At 37.7% G+C, this 19,921-nt stretch overlaps 1 long non-coding RNA gene across 1 annotated transcript; it reads right to left on the bottom strand.

Moving 5' to 3' along the window:
• Window positions 1–11,928: 11,928 nt before the first annotated feature.
• Window positions 11,929–12,619, bottom strand: LOC118490684. Its single transcript, XR_004889869.1, has 2 exons — window positions 12,498–12,619; window positions 11,929–11,963 (listed from the first exon to the last, which is right to left on the bottom strand). It is a non-coding gene; the product is annotated as an uncharacterized LOC118490684 (long non-coding RNA).
• Between the last annotated feature and the right edge of the window lie 7,302 nt (window positions 12,620–19,921).

Raw genomic sequence — 19,921 nt, 5'->3', positions numbered from 1 at the left:
TAAACAGGCAGTAAAGTGCTTCAACTGTGGTGAACGGGGTCACTTTAAAAGGGAATGTACAAAGCCAGCACAGCATGGGAACCAGAATCCCTTCAGAAACCAAGGCAACCAGCATAACCAGAACAGGAACAATGAACGTACATTGATACCTGTCAACAACCAGAGTCAAGCTGGAACATCAAATGCCAACAGGGCACTTGTGGTTCAAGTGGATGAAGGTTGTGACTGGTCAATCCAGTTGAGTGGTGATGCTCCAGATGGAACAGCATGTTTTGCTGAAGTGGTTAAGGATTTAGTTCACACGAGTGGTGGAGAATCTTCCGCCAATGGTGGTGAATCTTCTGAGGATGAAGACTCTTCGGGATATAGCAGGAGTTCAGATGAAGAATCCTCAAGTTCAGGCGATGATCATGTGGGTGAGACATCAAATGCGTCAGTCGATGCAGATATTGATGAGCTTTTGGAGGAAGCTGCAGCAGGAACTCAAAGAAGATCTATCCTGGTGGATCAAGCTGCTTATTCTTCGTCTTCTCTCCATTCAGCCTTTATGGCTAATGTCGACAGTTCATCAAGTCAGGTATGTGTCGATGAACCCACTGCTATTAATTGTGATAATTGTGATAGTTTGCATGTTCAATGTGCTGAATTAGAGGCAAACATGTCTGAGTTGCAAGGCAAACATGATGCTTTACAAGCTAGTTTGTTTGACTTGCAAGACAAACATGTTTCTTTGAATGCCAAGTGGTGTGAATTGCAAAGCAAACACGAGGCTTTGCAAGAAAAGTATGATGTGACATTCATCCACAATCAAAAGTTGACCGTGGATCTTTCAAAATGCACTGAAGCCAATATGTTCTATGAAAACCATGAAAAGGAGTTTAAATCGGTAATTGAAAAGTTAAAGAAAGATAAAACCGAGCTAACTAAAATGGTTTCCAGAAAACAAACTGACATTAATTTGTATATATCTCGCCTTGAGATTATGCAAAAAGAGATGGCTTGTGTGAAAACCGAAAGTGAGGCGATCCAACTTAAGCTAGACAGTTATTTGAGCTCTAGCTATGTGTTGGATCACATCATTGACGTTCAGAAAGAGAAACGGGATGTCACATGCATAGGTTACAAGAAATGTCCACCACCAGTGAGACACAATTATGATGCAATGCCTGACGAGGAGGATAGAGTGTTCTTTGAACTATCTGTTCCTCTAGATGTAAAGGAGTTTGCTACAGGGCTCGGATACAAGAAAGAAGTATCATCAGATTCAGATGTATCAGCAGATACATGTGTGTCTTCTGCTGACCTGAATCAGGATCCTCCAGTCATTACTGAGGATGCTGATTCTTCTGATGATGAATCTGATGATGCTGTCCCAGCAAAGTCTGATGCGGTAGTCAAAGATGAGAACATACCTCTCGAGAATTACATTCTATGTGATCCTCCTGCAAAACCCGCTAAGACTGTTGCAATCGAGTCCTCGTCTGCAAAAGAGTCGGAGAGTGTGAACTTGCTGTACACTCTTGTTGGTGATGATAAAATCTACTCTGACAAAGATTTTCCTATTAAGAATGTTAATCAATCTTTAATAAGTAAAGTCTTTGAAAATTCGACAAGTAAGTTTTTAGGAAAGACAGGACCACGTGTTACAGTTACACAGTGTCCTCCTATTCCAAAGGCCGAAATTCGAAAACAATATGTCAATAAGAAACTATCAACAGTGCAAAAACAGCAAAATCACACCAAGCCAAAAGGAAAATCACCGGCTCAAGCACAAAAGAAGCCGAATCAAAAGAAGAACAAAAATGTAAACTTTGTGAAATCGACGGGAACGGACAAAATCGAAACGTTTGAAAACAAATCTAACTTAGATTTTGTTAAGAAAGAAACTGTACAGAAAAGAAATGAACCAAGTAGTTCAAAACCTAGTACCTCGGGATCACAAAGTTCATCATCATCAGCAAGACGATTACATGATACTTCGGGGTTTGTTGAACGAAGATCATGTTTTGAGTGTGGAACAATTGGACATATAATTCGAAACTGTCCATATCTTCATAAACAAAAAGGCAAAGTTGATGTTCCCCATGACCAAACTGACCGTAAGCGATCTTTTTCTGCAAAACAAGATCCCCGACTTGTAAAAGAAAGGGAAATGAAACAGAGACGCCAACAGGTCAAGAAAATTGAAAAGGCGATTAAAACCGATGTGGTTAACAAAACATCTGTTTCTGTCAAACCAGACAATTCAAAAACTTCAGACAACCATGAAGTTAACATTTTAAATAACAACACTGGTAAAACAAAACAGACCTTGAAACCAAAAACGGTTACTGAATCAGGGGGACCATCACAATTTACCAATCATCAAAGACAAGAAGTTATTGTTATTGATGAAAATGGAAGACCCAAGACCACAATGGCTTGGGTCCCCATCTCCAACTAATCAATTAAGTTCATGTGCAGGGTGTTCCAGGAGGAACTATCAGTAGTCATTGGATTGTTGATAGTGGGGCATCCAGGCACATGACAGGCGACATGAAGCTTCTCTACGACGTCAAATCTATTAGAGGAGGTTATGTTGCATTTGCTGGAGATAAGGGTTGTTATATTACGGGTGAAGGAATGATATCCAACGGGATTGTCAGCTTTGACAAGATCAACTTTGTGCAACAACTTGATCGCAATCTTCTTAGTGTTTCTCAAATTTGTGACAAGCAATTCTCAGTACACTTTGATGCTAATGGATGTTATGTGCTAAAACTCGGCTTCAAAATTCCAAAAGAATGGATTCTCTTGTCAGCTCCAAGGATAAATGATTTATACGTCCTTGATATGAGCCAAGCTATTACTACATCTGCACAAGCAACTTGTTTCGTTTCCAAAGCCACAGAAAATGACTCTATCTCTTGGCACAGACGAATGGGTCACATTCACTTACGCAAAATGAATCATTTGGTTTCAAATGAATTGGTGAATGGTGTTCCTCTTAAAAACTTCCATCTTCAAGACGTCTGTGTTTCGTGCCAAAAAGGAAAACAAACGAAGAAACGACATCCTACTAAGAAGATCAACACGGTGGCAGTTCCTCTTGAACGTTTGCACATGGATTTGTTCGGTCCTGTCAAGCACAAGAGTATTCGGAATGATCAATACTGTCTGGTGATAACTGATGACTATTCAAGATTTTCTTGGGTGGCGTTCATGGCACACAAGAGTGAAACCTTTGGTATTATCAAAAACTTGATCATTCTGATTGAGAATTTGTATAAGTTGAAGGTTAGGCGGATACGTAGCGACAATGGTACTGAATTTAAAAATCATGCCATGGCGGAGTTTTGCACCTCAAAAGGTATTCTTCACGAATTCAGTGCAGCTTATACTCCTCAACAAAATGGCGTCGCTGAACGTAAGAACCGCACACTGATCGAGACTGCTAGGACAATGTTGGTAGAGTCGCAGTTGCCCATTCCATTCTGGACTGAAGCTGTGGCCTCTGCTTGTTACACATTGAACCGAGTCCTTACAGTAAAAAGGCACAACAAGACCTGCTTTGAGCTTCTTCAAAAACGGAAACCAGATTTGTCTTATCTTGAACCGTTTGGAGCTCCATGTACAATCATCGATCCTAATGGAAAGTTTGGGGCAAAAGCAATTGAGGGATACTTTCTTGGGTATGCCACCCCTAACTTACGAGTCTGGAATCTAGAGACAAAAAGGGTCGAGGAATGGTCTGAGGTCAGAGTACAAAGGCACACTTTGCCAGTTAAATGTCCTGGTCAGCCTTGGATGTTTGAGTACGATGACTTTTTCAATTCGATCAATGTTGAAGCCGTTGAAGAAAGTGCTGCGGCAAGGATGTTTTTCGAGAGTGACAATGCAACAGTCTCACGTGCGTCCAATTCTTGTCAATCAAGAACCATCTTCGGTGAACAATAATACTCTTGACAATGAGGATTTTCATGATGCAACCGAATTGAACGAATCTTCAGAGGATGATGAATTTCTAGATGCAGATCAAGAAGCTCCAACAACAGCAGTTCATGGTACTTCAGAGGGTACTCCTCCAGTGGATGCCCATAGAACAGCTGAAGCTACTGCATCATCCTCTTCGTCAATTCCGGGCATTGATTTAGTTGTTGATCTCAATTTCAACAATCTGGGTATAAATATTCCAGTTCCAGATAATCCAGAAACAAGGATTCATAATACCCATCCTCAACAAAACATCATCGGAAATGTGCAAAGTGGCATTCAAACAAGAAACATGTTGCGAAACAACAACAATGCAGGCCTGTATGCAGCTATTCGAGAATCCGGGCAACAAAACGATTGGTCTTTCGCGTGTTATGTTTCACAGGAAGAGCCAAGAACTTGGAAAGAAGCCATGAAAGATAACTCTTGGGTTGAAGCAATGCAGGAAGAACTGCAACAATTCCAGAAGCTTGGTGTCTGGAAACTCGTAGAGAGACCTGCTGGCTACAAGAAGATTGGTACCCGTTGGGTGTTTAAATGCAAAAAGGATGACCGCGGAGTTGTTATCCGGAACAAAGCACGTTTAGTCGTTCAAGGTTTTCATCAGATAGAAGGAATCGACTACAACGAAGTCTATGCACCTGTTGCACGTCTGGAAGCAATTCGGATCTTTCTGGCTTATGCCTCATTCAAAGGATTCAAGGTTTACCAGATGGACGTCAAAAGTGCATTCTTACATGGTGTGGTTGAAGAAGAGGTGTACGTTGAACAGCCTCCAGGTTTTGAAGATCCTATCCTTCCCGATCGGGTTTGGTTGCTCAACAAAGCTCTCTATGGTCTACATAAAGCACCGCGAGCTTGGTATGCAACCTTATCTAACTATCTGCTGGAGAACGGTTTTCGAAGAGGTCTTATCGACTGTACTCTTTTCATCAAAGAACAAGATGGAGATCTTCTTCTGGTACAGGTATATGTTGATGATATTATTTTTGGTTCTACTAATGATGTTTTGTGTAGGAATTTCGAGCGCATTATGCAGGATAAATTCGAGATGAGTGCGATGGGGGAAATGACCTTCTTCTTGGGCCTACAAGTGCAACAAACTGAGTCTGGGATATTCATCCATCAGACTAAATATGTTGGTGACATCTTGAGCCGGTTCCAGATGTCTGATGCAACGCCCATTGGTACCCCACTGCCACAAAATCACGGAATTACTCCAGACTTGAAGGGTGAAGCTGTTAACCTCTCATACTACCGCGCAATGATCGGATCTCGTATGTACCTCACAGCATCAAGGCCAGACATAATGTACCCAACGTGCCTGCTTGCCAGATATCAAGTCAACCCGAAGGCCTCACATCTTGCAGCTGTCAAAAGGATTTTTCGTTATTTGAAGGGTTACCCTGACACCGGTCTATGGTACCCTAGGGATAATAACTTTGACTTGATCGCATTCAGTGATTCTGATTTTGGCGGATGCAAAATCGACGGCAAATCCACAACGGCTGGATGTCAGTTTTTGGGAAATCGCCTAGTCACATGGCAGTGCAAGAAGCAGACTTGTGTCGCTACTTCAACATGCGAAGCTGAATACATTGCTGCCTCAAGTTGTTGCTCCCAAGTTCTTTGGATCCAACAACAATTACGCGACTACGGTTTTGAATTCCTAACTACTCCTATTTACGTTGATAATTCTGCTGCATTACAGATCACTAGAAATCCTGTGCAGCACTCAAAGACCAAACACATCGAAATCAAATATCACTTCATACGTGATTGCTTTGAGAAAAGGCTAATCGATGTTGTTAAGGTCCACACCGATGACCAACGTGCCGACCTTTTTACCAAAGCATTTGACAAATCAAGATTTGACTTTTTATTATTGGTAAACGGCATTAAGGTCAAGCAAGAGTAAACCAACATCGGAAAATCATTTTTGTAAATACCTTTGTGTTTTAAATTGTCTTAGTTTATTGATTTTAGGGGGAGTAAATCCAAAAATCTGAAAATCCAAAAACATCGAAAAATTTCAAAAACACAAAAACAATAGAAAAACAAAAATGAGTTTCCTGGCGAGCAAAAGAGAAAATGATAGTACATCAGTGGTCTATCCAAACCTCTTTAAACCTTAAATGAAAAACGATAAGCAGCTCTATATAAGATGTATCGGTAGGCTCACAATCATTTTAAAGTGTGCAGGGTGATATAAACTTAAACCGACTGAAGACCAGGTGGGAACCATTCATTGGCATATGGTCTTAGTACCGAAATTTCGTTTGATAGATTGCCGAGGTTCTGAGATATTCGGTCTTTATGCTGCTTATCATCTGGGTATCATGGTTGTATCTTTTACCGAAAAATAACGGGGACGCAAGTCTAGATCCTCCATGATACTATACATACGTGTACCTACTGCATTCGACCTCAATAAGTGATCAACAATCACATGTCCATATCAAAATAAGTGATAATATATCACATTTATCCGGGAGTCAAGTTCGTCTCTCTGCTGTACGAAAGTACTGACCTGTTCACGGACTTGCTCCTGTGCCCACATGCATATGAAAATCAAGTTCCTCATCAATAAGTGATTATATCACATAGGGCTTGTTTTCAAATCAAAATAAGTGAGAATCTCACATCATATACGGTCAAACAGATGATAATCGGTATACTCACCGGTAAGATGAACCCTCGTGCATACCTTGATACGGGAATGTGTCGTGATGTGGATGAACACCGGTCGGTAAGTATAAATCATACCTTAACGTATCCCCTCGCCATGATTACATCTGATAAGTTGAGCTTAAGTGGACAACAATACCGATAATTGTTATAGGATGCTTATCTTAATGTTAACTAACTGAACAACAAGAGCGTTTTGGCATGACCGTACACTGATATGATTCTCTTACCCTCGAAACTCGCAAAAAGAATGTCTGTATATATTTATTTACTGCTTTCAGTCGTTACATTTGAAAAATTCAAAAATACCAAAAAGATTTTAGGTGTGTTTTAATATAAACTTTATAAAAGCCAAAAAGATTTTATTTCTATTTTATTTTCGATCGTACGATGTTGGAACTCGAGTCTTCGTTGCCTAAAACCTGAACGAAAACCGAATTGACTAAATCTTCATAAACGGTCGAAATTTGCAAGTTCTGAAAGTTAGAAACTAAAACTGACAAATTTATTAAACTTTCAAACTGTCGGACGGTGTTTGATTGTGACATGGTCATTCGTGTGTCATTTGTTTATATAAACTATATTCCAAGCAGTTGTTCTCATTACGCGTTTAGATTTCTTGCATGTGCAGATTCTAAAGGCAAGGAGAACATGGTCGATGACAAGCTTCGGAATGAAGACATGACGTGAAGGCGCTCAAAAGATGAAAATGATCGAGTTGCCGCTGACCATCATCAACACCACAAGGATCTCAAACATTAATGGTCAAGTCAGTCACGAGCATAACTCAAGGGGGAGCTTATGTTAAGGGGGAGTTTGTCAACACACTTCCTACATGAAACAGGGAGTTTGTTGATACACTTTCTGCTTTCAAGACGTGAAGACTTTGAAGATCCTCCGACATTAAAGACTTGAAAGGACGTCAGAGACTTGAAGACACGAAGATCGAGACAAAGCTACAGCCAAGGGGGAGTTTGTTGGTGCACTTGTGTCTGTACTTTGTCTGTATTTTGTCATGATACAAAACGATGTCTTTTGTTAGTCTTGTAAGTTTGACCAAGTCAACCATCCTCCTGGTTTGACTTGGCCAAACAGTTAGAACTTGTAATATGTTTGTGTTTGTGTCGAAGGATGAGTTGTCGAAGGATGAGTCATCGAAGGATTGTTTAGATCCTTCGATGAGCTCGAAGGATAAGCCTTCGATGGATGTTGATGAACCTCGAAGGATATCATCATTCGAGGTATATGTGGATCTTTCGATAGGTTTCAGATCGATAGATGATCTTTCGATCAGTCTATCTGATCCTTCGATCAGCCTATCTGATCCTTCGACCAGACGATCTGTGCTGGGTATATATACCCATGTAATGTGTTCACTTCATTTTTAGTCAGACAAGTGCAAGAGTGTATGTGAGTGAACCAAGTCTTGTAGAGAGCGTATTTTCAGTTTGGTCAAGGGCTGTAACCGTGTCCACTGAAATACAAGAGAAAACTTTGATATCTCGTGTGTCTACCTTTCTCTTTGTAGCTTGTGTTCTCATATAAACTACCGGTTTGCATTCTAGCTTGGATTCCGCACTTGCTAGTGTGTTAAGCATAACAAGGATAAGGTTTAACCTCAACCTCCGGGGGACCTACACCATTTTTTATTGACTATTTGGAATAACTGTGATAAGAATGTTTTCACCAGGAAGCTCATCTTGCACATGTCTCTATTTTGGAGGAACTTAAGAGTATCTCTTAGTGGATGCTGAAATGATGCCATACTATAGGTCTCAACATGGAGAATTGCTACAACTTTGCTGGTTTGTGTTTTGGGTAAGACCTGGATGTGCTTTATTTTGTATTATTTCCTTTCTATTGTTTGTGTTTGTTGGGTCCTTCTTGGCTTTTTGCTAAGTAGGGTTGTTCATGAGCCGAGCCGAGCTAGGGAATGCTCGGGCTTGGCTCGATTATAAACCGAGCCAGCTCGGCTCGGCTTGGATTTAAAACCGAGCTGCAAATCTAAGATCAGGCTCGGCTTGGTTTTAAACCGAGCTGGCTCGGCTCGGCTTGGTTTGGCTCAAATTCAAAAAGAAAAATTAATACATAGCTCTCAAAGTTCAATAGTCTAAAATATTATTCGATAGTTTAAAAGAGCATATCCAAAATGAGTTCAACCTTATACATTATAAGCGAAAATCAAGTTCAACAGCACAAAATAAGTTGCGAAAAGAGTAATGCTGAGCAAGAAAATGTTAAAAGAAGTTTTCATCAATCCAACAGTGTGCGTGCTCTCAGTTGCAAAAACAGTGGCGGCTGTGGAACAGAGTTATTTATAATCACGATCAGGTCTCTGTGAGCAAGGTTGTGGAGGATTTCAAAGCGTTGGGTTACTTGTGGATCAAACACCGGTCGAATGAGGAATCGAGCATCACTTGGGCGGAGTGGAGGGATTTTAATATTTTTGTATTTTAATGCTTGTTTCTTTGTTGTTTAGGTATGTACAGATGGTTTTGCTGCTTTGGTGTGGTATTGATTAATAAAAGTTTTTTATGTTGGCCATTAAAAACAAACTAATTAGATGATTACATGGTCAAAGTGGATGATAAACTTTTAAAGTAGGAAAAATCCCTGCTTTATTTCTAAAAGAATTTTGATTTGGAAAAGTAATAAGATTGACCTTTTACTGCTACATTTATACTTTTGTTTATGATTCAGATCTTTATTCATTTGATTTGAAGAATAGCGGGTTGTTATTGTGTTCTGCCTTACAGACTACATGCATCATATTTAATCTTGTTAAAAATTATTAAGGTTAGTTTTTATTTTTAATTTTTAATTTTTCTGTTTTGAAAACAGGTTGGATTTGGCAAAGAAAGACCTCCCTGCTGGCTTTGAGAACCGGAAAAGTTGGCGATCTGCCAAGTGGCAGTTGATAGTGTCTTTGAGAAAAGAAATGGAAGATAAATGGAAGTCAAAGTCAAATGACGAGTCCGTTTTGAATTTGTATTATAGTCAGGATGAAGAGATAGAGCAATCGAGCGAAGAGCAACACGATGGTGAAGAAACGAATGACACAATTTTAATCACATTAGAGGTTTGTTGATATCAAATTACCATCTAAATTTCTTTATTTTAAGAGGTGGCAAGCTGGGCGACTCAAATGACTTGGGTAACGGATCAAAACAGGGCTGGTTGAATTGAAAGTTGGGCGACTCAAATGAATTGTGACAACTTATAGGTGTGGCCGTACGGGTAAATCCCTCTAACTTTTATAACTTAAAGTTCCCTGATTTCGTAACTTCTATAAATTTTATAGAAAGGACCTTTCCATCAAGTTGTAAAAGTTCACACTTTAATCATTCATAGCGGGCCATTTACTGAATTCACCGAACCGGTACCGAATTTACCGAATCGGGTACATTTTCGGTACCGATTCGGTACCGACTTTCGACGCTTTCGGTACATGTGTTTACCAGTTTTTACCCTCAAATACCGGTACCGGTACCGAGTGACGTGAATTTGTGAAATGTAGATTAGTCTTAGAACAGCGCAAATTAGGAGATTGGCTTGAGAAAGTAGACATTTAATGATTCAATCTCAGATATTGAGTTCAAATAGTGAGTTTTTGTTTGGCACTGATGCTAGGTCATTAAACTATCTAGAACACTTAATATGCCTGTCAGAACTGCCATTATTTGGGATTTTGATTGAATTTTTTAACAGTTTTGAATTGTAGCATAATGCCAAATCGATTTGACTGTCAAATTGTATGTCAATGATTTGAATGTAGATAATGTGTTATGGCTGCGTCAGTATGTTGGTTATAGTTTTGAGTTATACATTAATAAGATATAAATTCATAAGCATGAACATTTGTTTTGTATGGTTTCCAGTAACTAAGAGTTAGTACTGGAGGTGAATCACAACATAAACGATAACTATGGGACAATTCCATGATACCCTACAATTCCATGAATCACAGCATGGATTTACTTTGACTCAATTTTTAGTCCCGCCGCAACGCGCGGGTTACCTACTTTTATATATATATATATATATATATATATATAATGTAAGTATCTATAGAAAACCCACTTTAATTTAGAAAACCCGGGAAACTCAAAGCTCCCGATGTTTTTTTTTTCTTGAAAAAATTTACACATGTTATATACATGTTTTTAAGGGTTTTGGGCAAAAAAAATCAAAAAGCGCCGAGTAGATATTTTAAAAAAAAAATAAACAAGTTTTGGTGTAACACATGTTACAAATATGTCAGATGAATGTAACATGTGTTACACCAAAACTTATTTATTTTTTTAAAAAAATATCTACTCGGCGCTTTTTTGATTTTTTTTTTTGCCCAAAACCCTTTAAAGCATGTATATAACATGTGTAAATTTTTTCAAGAAAAAAAACATCGGGAGCTTTGAGTTTCCCGGGTTTTCTAAATTAAAGTGGGTTTTCTATACATCCTTCCCCTATATATATATATATATATATATATATATATATATATATATATATATATATATATATATATATATATATATATATATATATATATATATATATAGTGAAGGTGTAAAATAAAATATCCCTTAACGTACAATACGTACTATATAGTGAAATCGCATGTTATAAAAAAGCATGTTGGAAATCGCATGTTGTTTTTTTTAAGCAATTTCATCATGTTGGTAAATATGATGAAATCACATGTTGGTATATAAATAAATTTCGCATGTTGGTTTTTCAGCATAAATCGCATGTTCAAAAATGAATTCGCACCAGATCGGACGGTTGAGATGAGCGCCTACATATTGTACGATAAGAGCTATTGTACGTTAATCTAACCCTATATATATATATTGAATTCACCCTGACATTCACATTACCAGTATCAGGTAATCTATCAGAATCATAATTATTAAACCTCTGAATCTAGTCTTCAGTTGTCAAATTATAACAAAATAGTTTTGCAATCATAAGTAACACTACATATTTATAAAAAGCCAATAAAGAATTAGCAATACCTTGAGCATGCATAAGCTAAGCCTGTGCATCATTCTCTAACATTTCATGACACTTTTCTATCTACAAATTCCAAATAAGCATCCTGCAAGGAACAGCAGCACAGCTACAATTCCTATAGTTATTCCACCTATGGTCCCACCTAATAATCTGGGTTCACCTGAACTGCAAAAGATAACAAGAAGATGCGTTACAATGATAATAACTGTTGTATCAATTACAGAAAATAACATGGCATTCAAGTGAAAGAATATACCTGGTTTTAAAGGGTGGATAATTTACATTTTCATCTGCAAAATGCCAATTAAAACAAAGCATTACAACACATCCACTTTCATGAAAATTAGGGGTGTTTACAAATTGAAAACAGACGAACGATTTGAAATATATACAGTATGGGGATAAAGAGTCGGGGAAGGCGGTTGCAAGTCATTGTCTGCCTCCACCGGCGACAAAGAAACCTTAAAAACCAAACCATTAATGAAAAGTATAAGGTGTGGCAACAAAATATGAAACAATAATTCACCACTTTCAACACATCTGAGAAACAATTACTCAACAAGGGCATAACCCAACCCGGTTTCACTTTCAACCTGGTTTCACTTTTTGAAGCTTTCCAAACCTGAACCCAGTTCGGGTTTAAACCCTAACCCGATTTATGCACCTCTAACTTCAACTACTCTCTAAACCTATTTATCATAAAAATGCAGTAATTAACCTGTAATTTAAGTCAAGAACAACACAATAACCTCCTATACTAAATTTAACTCAAGAAATTTGTAAAGATAATACAAATTAGAGACAATCAAACACAACAAGAATACCTGGTGGTCCGGTGGCGCTGACAAGGTGGTTCGGCGAGGTGAAGCGGCGGCGCAGAGGAGGTGGTCCGACGGTGTGAGTCTAGGGTTTGGGGGAGGAAGTGGTGTGATTTGGGGGGAATTATTGAGGGTCTGAGCCCGCCAAAGGTTTTTAATAAACCTTTTAGCAGCGACAAGTGATGATAAAACAGGAGCCGTCAGATGATGTTGTGATCGAACGGCTGTGGATGGATTTTAAAACAAAGGCACGGATAATAACCATTAGCGGCGACTTTTCTGAAGTCGTCGCTAAAAAGGTCGCCCCTATTGCTTATATTTCTTGTAGTGATCACTTAAAACATTAAATACCCAGGTTATCATAACACAATACATATTCAAAATAAAGTGTTTATAACCAAACTCGGTGATTAGATGTTTTGAAAAACCTAACTCTTAGCCTCGCTTCAATGTTTACCATGGTTTTGTTCATCGCTTCTATCTCTGTCTTATCTTTTTCTTTCTCCATCTCCAATGCCGCAAAAATTTTGTTTACTCTTTTGGAGGATCACATTCAACCTTTCAATCTATAAAAACAACCAACGTAGGGTTAAGATTGAAATTTATTAAAATCAAATTGTTCTTTTTATTTGGTTAAGTTAACTGACTAGAGTTAAGATTGAAATTTGTTAAAATCAAATTGTTCTTTAGTTTGGTTAAGTTAACTGACTAAGGCTCTTTACTAATATACAGGTCATTAACCTTTAGTAGAGTAGATAATGATATTTTAATTCATGCTACAAAGTAGGGATGAGCATTTACCATACCAGGTATATTCATATTCGATATCGGTACCCATTTGATACCGGCATTTAGCAGTAAATTCTGGTACCGTACCTGTATATTCGGTACCGGGAACGAGTATCATGCTCATCCCTACTGCAAAGAACATCAAAACATAAGAAATCCACTAAACAATGGCATGCATCCATGTAAAATAATAAGTATATAACATGTCTGCAGTATATAATATGCCTGTAGTACAGAAATTGAACATTATAAACTTTAATCAACCAAATTCTAGAACCGAACAAAAAATGAAGAATTATGATCAAATTGAACATTAATAACCTAATTTAGTTAAACTCTACTCCAAAACTGAAGATAAAATGACGAATTACGCTCAAACTGAACAATAATAACCTAAATTTACCTCAAACAGAATAGAAATTGAAGAATTACGATCAAACTCAACCTTAATAACCTAATTTTACATCACAGTTGGTTTTCGAATGAAATTCTACTCCAAAACCGAACAAAAAATGAAAAAATACGATCAATTAAATTGAACAATAATAACCTTATTTTACCTCATAACTGGACACAAATAGAACAATTACGACAAATCGAACATTATAAGTTAATAACCTATTTTTACCTCGCAATTGGTTTTCGAGACGATTGAGCTCGAATCAAACAAGGTCTCAGCCATGAAGATGATAATATCGTCAATTTCAACAACAGTTCGTGATACACGGACTTTTCCGGCGTAATGGCACGACAACGACTTTTTAACGGTGAACTGCAGGTTTAGGGTTCGTGAATTTAGAAGAAGAGGGAGAGTTCGTTACGAATAAATAGTGGAGGGAGTGGATACTGATATTCATGTATTTGACACCGCTTTAAACGGTCGCAACTTTTGTTTTTTTTTTTTTTATATTACGTGTATTTGCGACGACTTTAAAAGTCGCGACTTTTGGTTTTTTATATATTTCTCGTATTTGCGACGACTTTAGATGATATCAACTTTTATTTTTTTTTTCTCGTATTTGCAACCGCTTTAAACGATCACAACTTTTCTTTTTTTACTTGTATTTGCAATTGCTTTCAAGGGTTGAAACTTTTGTTTGTTTTATTTTTCTGGTATTTGTGACCGCTTTAAAAGTCGCAACTTTTGCTTTTTAATTTTTCTCGTACGTACTTGTGATCGTTTTCCGACCACTATTCAACTGATTTGCGACTAGAAAAATACGGTTACAAAATTTGCGACTGTTTTGCAATTGAATCTGAGTTGGTCTTTAGTTTTGCGACTGTTTTTTATATACTTCTCGTATTTCGACGGCTTTACATAATTTTCTAAAAGTAGGTATCAAACAGAGTCTAATTACACTCATTCTAGTGGTAGTTGAATCGTCTCGTCTCGTCGAACTCTACGGTATTAGATTTTAGGATACCCGCTTTTGGATTTTTAGCTTGTGGATTTTGAAATTTTTGTTAAAATCATTTTGTGTTTTTATTTGGCATTGTTTTTTTTATTTCTTCAGCGTGCGTTTTTTGCGATTCATTGTGTCATTTTTTCTTGGCATTTTGTTATATTTTTTGGATCCATTATATTATATTTTGTGATCTATTGTAGTTTTATAATCTTCCTAAATTTATGAGACTATATATGATAACACAACGCTTCGCCATATATAGTACTAGGTTACAACCTCGTATACCCAGGTTGAATAAATGTAATTTTATATACGAAATAAAAAAAAATCTTTAAAAACCTCGTTTATTATATGGGTTGAATAAAAGTAATTTATATACCAAATAATAAAACAATATATCTTTAAAAATCTCGTTTATTACATGGGTTGAATAAATGCAATTTTATATATTAAATAATAAAAAAGTTATATCTTGACATTTTGTTATAATTTTTGGAGCCATTATATTATATTTTGTGATGTATTGTAGCTTTATACTCTTCCTAGATTTATGAGACTGTATATAACACAACGCTTCGCCATATATAGTATTCTAAATTGATATCTCCGATGTATGTGTTTGTGTGTGTGTGAAATGTGATAAGTTTTTCATAATTAATTCTTATTAAGAATTAAAGGTTTAGAAGGAAACAAAACCTTTTTTTTCATAATTAATTCTTATTTAGAATTAAAGGTTTAGAAGCAAACAAAACCTTTTTTTGTATTTAAATCTAATTTTATCAATATAACTATAAATTATACCACTAAGTCTTTAATTTTATTTAATTTGAGTTGCACTATAATTCTTTCTTCATCTCCTTCATCTTCCACCAAACTCTATCACAACTTGAGTAAGAGTGTTCTTCCTCTTTCCCATCTCCCTGATTCTCCACCTCAAAATCAAATCACTCACTCTTCCACCTCATCTTCCTTCTCCCTTCTATTTTGTATTTTCTTTTCCTTTTTTTTATCCTAATCCACAGAATAAAAAAATGTTTTCTTAAAAAATTATAAAAAATACATAAAATAAAATCAAAATGACATAATTTAAAAAAAAAAATACTACTAAGGTGCCCTTCCTCCTAGCCATTTCCCTGCAATCTTTTCTTTCATTTTTTACATCACCGCACCATCTCATTCTGGTAGGCTTTTAATGTCGGTTCGCATGATTCAAAACTCTTCAACCTCATGTTGTTGTGGTTCCATTTTAAGTTGTTTCCTATCCAACCGCAATCTCTCCATTTTCCTCGACGCGACATCTTCCTTTTCTTTTTCTCTGTTTTTGTACCTCTCCCCTTAAATATCATTAAACTCAATAAATTTGAGAAGAAGTGCATCAATTTTTGATAAATCGGTTGACGTCATTCCCTTCGAACTTGAAGCCTTTGCAGCAGCTACTTTTTTGGCGTGGTCCCTTCAAATTGGTTGCTCTGATTCAAGAGTTGGAGCATCATCTTCGAACTCGGGATCATCGCTTATATTGATGATACACCGTGCTTCAGCACTATATCTCCTCAATTCGCTCGTTTTAGATCTTTTAGCTTGTGATACCTCATTAGGCACCACTTTCCACTTCTCAAATTTATTCAATATATTCATAGGGCCTCATATGTATGGAAACGCCCCATCTTTCTTGGTGTATTTTTCAATAGTCGTGGCGAAAACACTTTCATCATTTGCACCACTTGGACGATTGTTCCATGCTTGTTGATAGTAACCTGCAAACTCTCCAATTTTTGTGTTCATCTCTCTAAATTTAGAACCAACGGAACAGAAAAGTTGATAAGATTCGCGTTGCATCAAAAGAAAAAATCGTTGCGTAATTAGTTCCAAAAACCATCACTTTTTTATTATTACCTACACAATATAATTTTTAAAGTAAAAATACAATTTTTAATACATTGTTTAAAAATAAAAATAAATAATTGAAAATGCATAAGTTTAAAAAATTACCTTTAATCAGATCAGAAGAAACATTACACAACGCTCGTGCAAGCGCTTCGAACTCGATTTGACTTCAAGGAATGCTTCGTGACTTTCCACTTGTGTTTCCTTTTGTCCGCTTTTTTTCCTTTCTTGTTCTTCCTTGTTTGTCGTTGTGTTTCGGGTATAACATAGTCTACGCCTAAAGAAAGGAAATCGTGCTCGGGTTTGGGTGACGCTTGGACCTGTGGCATTTGGGTCAATTGTGATTGCATTTGCATAGCATGTTGTTGTTTGATTTGAATTTGCCACGCGTTCAGTGTTTGACTAAAACCGCCAAATGTAAACATATCCAGGTCTATTGGTGTTGTCGGGTATGCAGAGAATGGTGGCGGGTTCGGTTGGCTCGGATCCATGATAATATTTGTAAAATGTAGCTTGGTTGAAAGATTATAGAAGTGGTTGTGATTTAAAATGGGGGAAATAGTTATTTATAAATTAAATTAGGAAATTTAATTTTTTTATTCAATATGGCCGTTGAATGGTCTAAACATTGTAGGTCCCGTTTTTCCAGTGGATCGATAACGAAAACCTATCCTTGTTTATCACGAACACGGTAACGGGTGCGGAATCCCCGTGACGGTGCAAACCAAACAAAGTTAACAAGAAGAACACGCGTAACCAAAAGATTCAATATCTACTGATTATGGATGAGTACAACCACAAACATATACGAACAATGTTTTAACGGACTCTCACTAAGTCTCTATGTGCTCTTCAGTTTCACACAGAAACTATGAGGGGTATTTATACAAGACACACACACAGCACATGACGAAATAGAAAAGCACTCGACGGAACACCTTTGGGCCAAAGATTGGGCCTGAAGAAGCCCAACAGGCGACGAAACAGGGATAGGCTATGGCGAAACACCATAGTCGACGAAACACATTTAGTTTCGTCGACAAAGCCCAAACAGTTTGAATATTTCATGAATTTCAACATAATGACAAAATGTGTGACATCATCATGACATCACTAAGGTGATGTCATGGTGATGTGTCGGCGGGAAAGGCCGCGGCTCTCCGTGCTTTGCGTGTCGAACTCCGGGGCGCATGATGTGTGCAAAATGCAACATATAAATTACATCAATTGAGGCATAAAACTAACCCTTTTTAAGTACTAATGTTGGAAAAAGAGTGTTTTTGTCTTCCTTTTGTATTTTCAGGATAAAATGAGCTCAAATTCACAAAAGAAGCAAAAAGACAGCTAAATCTAACATAAATACAAGAAAAGGAACAAAAGTGGATTGCCCGACCCCTCAACGGCATCTTCCCAAGCAGAAAAGAGAAGTCAGAAGACTGAACACGCCCCGTGCTCAGCCAGCACGGGGCCGTGCCCAAGAAGCAGCAGAAAAGACAAACCTATAGAAGCTTCTATTGCCCACCACGGGGCCGTGTCCAGTGAGCACGGGGGCGTGGCGAAAGTACAGCAGGCGCATTAATTGTAATCGCGAATTACAATTAATGAAGAGAGAGAGTGTCAGACAGGCACGAGGGCGTGTCCAGCGGACACGGGGCTGTGCCCAGCCTTCTGTTCAGCCTATAAATAGGAGTGCTTGGTTTCATTTCAACTCATCCCTTGGCACACCACCTCTCTCACACTTCATCCACCACCCACCACCATTACAACACCATCATCCACCACCATCATCCATTGTCCATCATAGAGTGTGCGAGTCGTCTCGAGATCCAAGATTGATCGTAAGAGTTCTTGACAATCAAGGCCATGTTTGCCTAAGTCTCTTACATCACTTGGTGAAGACAAGTGTTTAGTATAATACTTTTTATTTTTAATCTTTTGCACTTTTTATTTGGTTTTGTATTAATGACTTTAATAACTAGTTGCTTATTTTGAAGGTGATCTTTCCTTATCGTTTGTCCGTGGTGTCTTGGCATTATTTTACTGTCTATATAAAATAAAAGATTTTCACCATTCATATCTCCACGGTCTATATGGAGGTATGTTGGCTACCTGGTCGGGGGTTAAGGGAACGGTTTGGTAAGGGTCTTGCCCTTGTTCAGCGTTTAGAGGTCCTCCAAGGGACCTGGCTCAAATTTAGTAGGATCTCCTTCAATGCCCATAGGTATTGGATGGCGGGGATCCAAACTCTTTGACCCCCTCATAAGTTAACTACTATTAATACTATAACCCGGCTATTTAGGACTGTATCCCTGCTGACTCAGACTACTTAGCCGAGGGTAACGTCACCGCCAAAAGCGGGGCCTACCATAATTTGCATTAATAACTTAATTCATTATCTTCCAATAATCCAACCCTTTAGGATTGTATCCTTGCTGACTCAAACTACTCGGTTGAGGGTAACGTCGCCTTCAAAAGAGGGGCCTACTACAATAACTAAGATAATCTCTTAAACAAGTGCAAAAGTGCGAAAATAATCAAAGGTTATACTAATACACGAGTCGGATCCAAGTGATTCATCTTGTCTATCTGTTTTTATTTTAGTTTTCAGCATTTAGTTAGTTTTTATTTTCTTAGTTTAAAAATCTTTTATAACTTATTTTTTATTTGATCAGACGTTGAGGATAAACGGTACTAAAAGCTCTTGTGTCCTTGGACGACCTCGGTATCTTACCAACACTATACTACGTCCACGATGGGTGCACTTGCCCATATGTGTGTTTAGTGTTAGTAAATATCGTGTTTTATAAATTTAAAATTTGGCTAAAAGTGTAAAAAGGGCTTAAATATACATCTAAATTATATCACACCTAACGCACATCAAGTTTTTGGCGCCGTTGCCGGGGACACAAGGATTTTAAGAAAGCTTAAAATCGACGGCCTAATCAGTTTTTCAAAACCTTTTTAAAACGCGCGCACATTTTTCTGCATTTTAGTTTAGTTTGCATTTACAGTAGCCTGAACATGGGGCCGTGCTCACTGAACACGCCCCCGTGTTGCATTTTTTTAGTTAGACACCCAGATACAGAGTCTGAACACGGGGTCGTGCTCACTGAACACGCCCCCGTGCTCAACGTGACCAGTAACTTTAATTAAAACGCCCAGATACAGATCCTGAACACGGGGCCGTGTCCACTGAACACGGGGCCGTGTCCAGCTTCTGTTTCCGTCTTTGTTTCTGTTCTCTGGTCCCGAGACTCAGTTGTGGTCTGCTGAGTGATTCTTATGGATCAATACTCAGGAGGTTACAACTACACCTATGAGGAGGATGATTATATGAGAGACTATTGC

Source organism: Helianthus annuus, chromosome 3 (assembly GCF_002127325.2).
Source record: "Helianthus annuus cultivar XRQ/B chromosome 3, HanXRQr2.0-SUNRISE, whole genome shotgun sequence".
Lineage (NCBI taxonomy): Eukaryota > Viridiplantae > Streptophyta > Magnoliopsida > Asterales > Asteraceae > Helianthus > Helianthus annuus.
Note: the sequence above shows the minus strand (reverse complement) of the source record. Positions and strands in the feature narration are given on the sequence as shown.